Raw genomic sequence first — 7,147 nt, forward strand, 5'->3', positions numbered from 1 at the left:
TGGCTCCCCAGGGTTTCTAAGGAGGCACAGGCTGGGGCTGGCTTCCTCTGGGAAGCCTGGCTCCAGCACTGCCCCAAGCCATAGCTACCTCTCACTTGCCAAGAAGCAAGGAAAGTGCAGGCCAGCCTTTCCCAGCTCCTTTTGGCCATCTCAGTATGTGTTCTGGGGGTTAGGGGGGTGAGCCTCTGGGAGCACCATAGGGCTGACCTTGTGGAGGGAAGCAGGTTAGACCAGGGCCAGACATTCACATGACATCTGCTGTTCTGGAGGGGCCAGTTCCCCGAGACTCAGTTTTCTTGTCTGTAAAGGGAAGGTGCTGGCTGTGAGAGAGCCAGTTGCCTAGACAGAGGTGAGGAGCCTGCCGGAAGGCGTGAGCGCTGCCAGTTCTGGGCTTCCAGGCTCAGGGAGGACAAGTTAGCTCCAAGCTGACACGCTTCACTTGAGCCTTCCATCTGAGGCCCACAGCTTGGATATTTAGCATACACTCTCAACCCTGCCCCGGCCCCTGTCCTTGGATAGACTTTGGTCAGCTTAACGTTGCCAAGGTGCCAAGACACAAACCAACCGCCTCCCCTCCTCCCAGATGATGACAAGGGGCTGGGGTCTGCTCTAGGTCCTGACGGAGGGAGTCTTGTCAGTCTGCGTCTTCTCCACCCTAGTAAGGATGTGTGGCATTCTCCTCGAGGGCTGAGGCTTGCAGAGACAAGTGAAAAATTACAGCCAAGAACGTGGCTAATAAAGATAGATTCCAGGGCTGTGCGGATCGATGCCAGCCCGTGGGAAGCCTGGTCAGCGCCCAGCAGCTGGAGGTGACTCCCGCAGACCGCCACTTTCAGAGGAAGGGTCTTCTTTCTGTCCTTGTTCTCTTCTCCAGCCCCACGAAGTCCCATCACTGCAGGTCAAAGCTCTGCAAGGGTTGTGACCTGAATGTGCTGTGTGCTCTCCAGACACAGAGAAGGGGTAGATAACCGCCCCAGAACCGACAGCTGTGGTTGACCATATCGGTGCCAGCCCTTTTGAGGAGCAAGGGGGATGGGCCTTATTCCCTGGAGTCCCACTGTGGCTAGACCGCGATGTACTCCTGGCCTCATCGTGGCTGATGATTCAGGCCTGAACTGCAGGGGAGGCACCATCGTCCACATGCTGGTGCGGAAGTGTCTGTTCGCACAAAAAACACATTCTGAGCCCGGGATCTTTGTCATCTTTAGAAATGCCATGCCTGTTAAGTGAGGGCTGTGTTCCGCCACAGGCTGGTGGGGTGGGAGATGAACAGAGCCTTCTGTCTGGGCACCCAGCCTGCTTGCTCACCTGCTCCCGTGGCAGCTCCCTCAGGCAGTGGCAAGGGATGAGGCTGCCTTCCCTAGGCCTCCCGGTTTTCTTGTTGGGTGGGGTGCGGTGGCCCCAGGCATGGAGGTGGGTTGTGGTGGGCAGCCCTCACTGTGCTGCCAAGCTGATTGGAGTATTGCTCCGCTGTCCTCCAAAGCCATTGGGAACCTCACATCCGTCCCTAGTTTGCAGAAAGAAGAGGCTGGAGGAGAGCTGGCTTGTGCTGCCAGCCTGAGGGCTGCAGAGCCTTGGGGAGCAAGCTGGAGCTTCCTTAGGAGCTGAGGAGGCCCGGGTGCCTCCACCTGAGCCCTGCCCAGTGGTGAGCAGCACTGCGGAAGTATTTCATCTCAGTTCAAAGGCGGCAGCTGTCGTCCTGGAGTGAGCCTGTGGAAAGGGCTGCTGTGGTGGAGACTCGGGAGTCCTTGATCCTGCCCTTTCCTGGCTGGCCCACTCTGTCTGCCCCTGCCCCCAGCAGAGCTTTAGGAGAGGTACTGTGAGCAGTAGGAGGCTGGGGCTGGGGCCGGAGCCTGGCTACTGAAGAAGGTTAGGCTGTACTAGGAGGCTAGATCAGGTCTCCACTTGAATATAAGAGAGGTATAAGGGAGCCACAGGCAAGCTTAGGGAGGTGCTTCAGTAATTCACAGGGAGAAAAGACTGTAGTTTGGAGCCGGGGACTAGGCATAAGCTTCTTGGTGCTTGACCCAGCGCCTGCCACTCTGTGTTGGCTCTGGGAGGTGTGGGTGCACAAGCTTGGCAGCTCCCTTACCCAGCCTCCTTGGCTCTTCAGGTGGTCTTTCTTGGACCCCAGCTCATTCACAGCAATGCACAGTAAAAGCTATTCCTTGACTGGCTAGGAGCTTCACAGAGATTCTGAGCCCTGGAGGGGCTTCCCTCAGGGGGCCTGTCTGCGCTGTGCTGCCCAAGGGCAGGACCATTCAAATAATCAGGAGGAAACCTGGCAGGTTTCTCATCCCTCCCTCCACTCTATCCCAGCTGAGTGTTTCATAGCTGGCCACGCCTCCTGCCTCGGGTGCATCCACTCCTGCTGGTCCCCATTCCTGAAAGGCAGCTGAGACAATTTGTCAAATCAAGGAATTGCAGGACTACCCCTAAACCTCAGACACCAGAGCTCCCTCCTTTCAGGGCATGGCCTGGGGCCACTGTGCTCCTTCCTCCCCAGCCCAGGACACAGAGACCCTTTTACATTTGTGTTTACAGCTGAAGAGCTAGGGTGTGCTGGGCCCTCAGGACCCCTGTGGAGGGCTGGGCAAGGTTGTCTGTGTGGAGCATGCGCTTACTCTGTGCTTGTCTAGAAGAGCTGTGGGGTCTGGGCATGCCAAAAAGCAGGTGACTGTGTCAGCGCTCCAGCCAGCCCTGGTGGAGGGACCTGGGGCTCCTTCCTTGACCACCTCCTCTCTCCACTCCTCTGTCCCAGAGCTCTGCTCTCCACATGGCTTCTGGACCCTGCTCTTCTTTTTCTGGGCTCCTTGAAGAACTTGGTAGCCCTTGGTCACCGTGTCTCCTGACGGCAGACTCCATCAGTGGACCCAGCTGATACAGGTCAGCTCAGGCCTAGGGTGTCCTGGCTTGGCACTAAGTCCCCTGAACATGCCATGCTGGGCTGGATGGCTGTTGTGGCCAACAGTGGAGCAGCGACTGCTGTGAAGCCCTTGCTATGCTACCAGGCTTGAGGACAGGGTCTGGGGTTCCTGAGCCCTCAGCTGGAGGGCTGTCATCTGTGTGAATGGGGCCTCTGATTGCTGTCCACAGCCTAAAGCTCCTGCAGGCCCAATGAGACACCTGCTGTGGAGGGCATCTCGACCCACACCAGTGTCTGAGCATCAGTTTTCAGGTCGGGCCTGCGCCCACTTCTCAGGTGCTAGGGCCGTTGTTGGTCACAGCAACATTTCAGAGCAGCAGAGGAATGGCGAGGGGCAAGTGCCAGCCTGTTGGCATGAGAGCCTCTTGGGGCAGGAACAGTTCTGGAAGGTCAGCCTTCCCAAAGGTAAAGAGCCTGTGCTCTCCAGGCCTGAGTGGCACACCCATGTCCTTTGGCCCTTTCTTTGCAGTCCCCGTGGGCCAGCAGTCCCTCTGTCCGGGGCCTGATAGCGAAGGCTGCTGTGTGGACGGCCCTCAGTGAGCAAGGACGGGTGTCCTGTCATTAGACTGTCACTGTTGGCGCTGTGGAAGATGCTGTCCTGGCAGTAGGTCCCTCCACAGGCCAGCCAAGCCCATCCTTCCTCTCCAGCTGCTGTCAGCGGCCAGCTCTGCCCCGCTGTTCCTTCTTACCTTTCAGAGCTGTCAGTGGACCCAGCAGAAGACTCGGACCACTATCCCTTCAGTTGTTAGGGGCATTCGGAATCCCCCAGTGGCCCCAATAGAGGGTCCTATGGTGTATGTAAGGCCTCTCGGGGACAATTATGCTGCTCCCTACCTCTCAGACACTTACTCGGAAAGCATCTAGGTGGCCTGGTGTGGTGTGGTGACGGCCTGCCCTCCGGAGCGGGTTGTAGAGGATCAAGCCACAGACTACCAACTTCCCAAGGGCTGAGACAGCACATCCTGAGTGGACAGCACCCATCCCTGGGCAGGCATGGAGTGACAGCTGACCCTGAGCTTTCCTGACAGGATCCTGCTGGGCCTTGGAGTTCTCTGGCAGATGAGTCCGTGAGTCTGGGGAACGGCTCTAATGAGTTTCTCTGACAGCTCCCAGGGCTCAGGAGAAATGGACTTGCCACTTGCAGACCATTGCCCTAGTCTGGCCTCCTCAGCTTCCTCACTCTTGCTCAGTAATTCGAGGCAGGGGCCCATCTTTGAAGATTGTTGGCCCGTTCCTGTGCCTAATTTGGATCTGTGCTTATCGGCAATGTCGCCGTGACAGAGTGGCTGTAGGGTCCTGGGAGCTAAATGTCCTTGTCATGATAGGGAGTGTGCCCAAGAGCCTGCTGTTCAGGCTGGAGTGCACGGCTATGTGGGTTTCAGGTGAGGAAACTGAGGGCGGAGGGGGGAGGGTCGTGTATTGGCTCCTTTCCACAACCTCTATGGGTCTAGGCCCCAGGATGTTTAACTGTGGAGACAGACTTTATCCCCTCCTCTGTCGCCATCTGGGCGTCAGCGCTGTGTGCAGTGCCGTGGTCCTCAGGGTGTAGGAGCTAAGGCCAGTGGGCTCTGGGACCACCTGCTGGCTACCTTATGCATAAGGATCTATCAGCCTGTCTCTGCACCCACCCCAAGAGTGGAGGCGCAGGGGTGTCCCTCCTGGCCCGAGAGCAGCCTAGAGCTGGCGTCTCCTTGGGTGCAGTGCTCCTTGCCAAGTGTGCAGGGGCTGAATACCTTTAGGGGAGGGGTTTCTGGCAGGAGTCTCGGGGATAGCAAGAGACCCCCATCTGCCCTCCTCCTCAAAGCCACACAACCTTCCAGTCCCCAGGAGTGAAGGACGGGTCCTCCGCCCTCCTGTCCCCAGCCTCACCCTGCGTACCTGTTGAGCAGGACCTGTGGGCGGAGGCAAACACCCTGGCAGGCAGCTCACACGTATGCCTGTGTTTGTGTGTGTTTCGGGGTATTTTTAAAGTGACTTGCAGCTGTGTTTGACTCAGTCCCATTCTCCCCGCAGAGCTCAGCAAGCTGTACATTGGGGTGTTATTTTGGGCTTGGTATTATTGGGAATTATTATATTCTGTTTGGAGGGAGACAATGCAACTTGGGGCTCGTGAGCTGGGAGGTGGGGACTGATGTAATTCAGGAAGTGTGATCGTAGTGAATCTACCCATATCCCTCATGGTCATCAGAACCAGATTTCATGTCAGCACTTGGCCCCACCTCAGATACCTCTTCCGAGCATCCCGTGGTTCGAGGCTCCTCTCACTGCCCAGATGATAGAGGAGCAGACTGGGAGTTGCTGGACTTCCTTCTTTGGAGGAATCTGGAGGTTGTCTCCCTCTCTAGGATGCTCCCAGCCACTCAGCAAGGCCTGAGCTGTCTCACCCTGATGGGATGTTGGCATGGCGGTGGCCAGCTTCTGTGTGACCCCTGTAGGATGGAAGGGCAGGCTGCTGCCTCAGGACGGAACTCTGGGTCGGGGAGGGCACAAAAACACCACTCTATGACTGGTGTCTCCTTACCGTGTTCTCTGTGTCTCCTCAAAAAAAACCCCAAATTACCCCTGCAGTCAGCTGAGCCTTAAAAAGCTGCAGGCGTGACTCAGACGTCACTGCTGCCTCTGCCCCAGGAACACTCGAGGTCACAGAGGCGGCTCCTTCCGGCAGCTCAAGCCAAGCTGGTACGCTGTGGACCTTAAATGACACTTGACTCCTTCAGGTCAAAGGGTTCTATGGACAGCATGGTGGACCGTGGTGGATGCCTAGATCCTGTACATTTCCCCATGGCTAGTGACCTCAATCAAGCAAACCTCCATCTCTGGGCCTCCTTTTCCCCATCTGCAACCAGAGACCTAGGCGTTCCCCTGGATGGGCTTGTGTGAGAGGCGTGGTTAGGACTGGCCCCACTGTGGTATGACAGCCCTTCCACCCTTCCCAGGGAAGAAAAGAGGCTACCAGAGACCTCTGTGCCGTGACTCTGGAGCTGAGGGATGGCTGTGCCCCTCCCATAGCCCTTGGTCAGGCTTTCTGTCCAGCCTGGGTCCCAGCCTGTTGCTTCCTTCTGTAGGGGACAGAGCTGTTCTTAAAACCTGCCTGTGTGTCCAGGCCTCAGGCATTCAGGTGTGACTGCAAGGCCTTAGGGACCAGGGCTTTCAGGGGGCCAGGCTGGACTGGCAGATGCACTGCGCCCCTGCCCACCACTGGCAGGGACAAGAGTGGATGCCCCTCCTCTGGGGGTGCTTCCTGCTTGAGGTGGGATCAGAGGGGGTGGCCCCAAAGCTGTAGCAGCAGGTAGCAGCAGGTGTGAGCCACCCAGTGTGTCTTCTCTGCCACTGCAGCCTTCCCTAGTGCCCCGGGAACCTGAGTCGGTCAGGTGAGTGTCCCTGACGGTGGCGGCCATGTTTACCTTGAGTGGCTGCCACAGCTAGGCACCTGCAGCCTCGGGATAGAGCTGGGTGAGAATGGTTCCGCTGCTGCCCACAGCCACCGGCCTAAGCCTTCTGCTTGAACATTCCCGGTGACTCACGGGTTTTTTTGTTTGTTTGTGTTTTTTTGTTTTGTTTTGTACTAAAGAAAAAAATAAACATTTGCCTGTGTTGCACTGGGTGGCTGCTGGGCCCACGCCACCTGCAGGTGGAACATGATTAGGAATGCAGAGGGCAGGAAGAGGGGCTGGCACTAGAGCAGGCCAAAGCGCCCCAGCGGGGAGTCCCAGCGGACTTGGGTGAGTGAATTCCAAGATGTGGTGAGGTCGTGGGGCAAAGAAAATAACCTGTGTCCTTCAGACCCGGCACCCACACAGCAAAGGGGAAGTGATGGTGAGGGCTTAGGTCAGGGCAGCAGGCTTCCCGGAGGCAGGGTGGAGCCCCCTGCGTCACCTGCTGAATGCCTGGCCCAGAGGCTGAGAATGAGGAGTTTGTGGGAAACAGCAGCCTTACCAGGCCTTTGGCTGCTGGGGAGTGAGGCGAACAGCAGAGCCTGTTGGCTGTGGATGGTGAGCGAGCACCTCAGCGATGGTCTGTGAGCCTCAAGGAAGGAGCAGGCCTGAGGGCTGCCTGTGAGCACTCCCTCCCTGGGCTGTGTTCACACTCCTTCCTGGAGGTGTGTATTCACAGTCCCTTCCTCAGCTGTGTGTTTACACTCCTTCCCCAGCTGTGTGTTCACACTCCCTCCCTTAGCTGTGTGTTCACACTCCTTCCCCAGCTGTGTGTTCACACTCCTTC

Source organism: Psammomys obesus, unplaced genomic scaffold, assembly GCF_907164565.1.
Source record: "Psammomys obesus unplaced genomic scaffold, mPsaObe1.curated_primary_1811, whole genome shotgun sequence".
In the NCBI taxonomy this organism is placed as follows: Eukaryota; Metazoa; Chordata; class Mammalia; order Rodentia; family Muridae; genus Psammomys; species Psammomys obesus.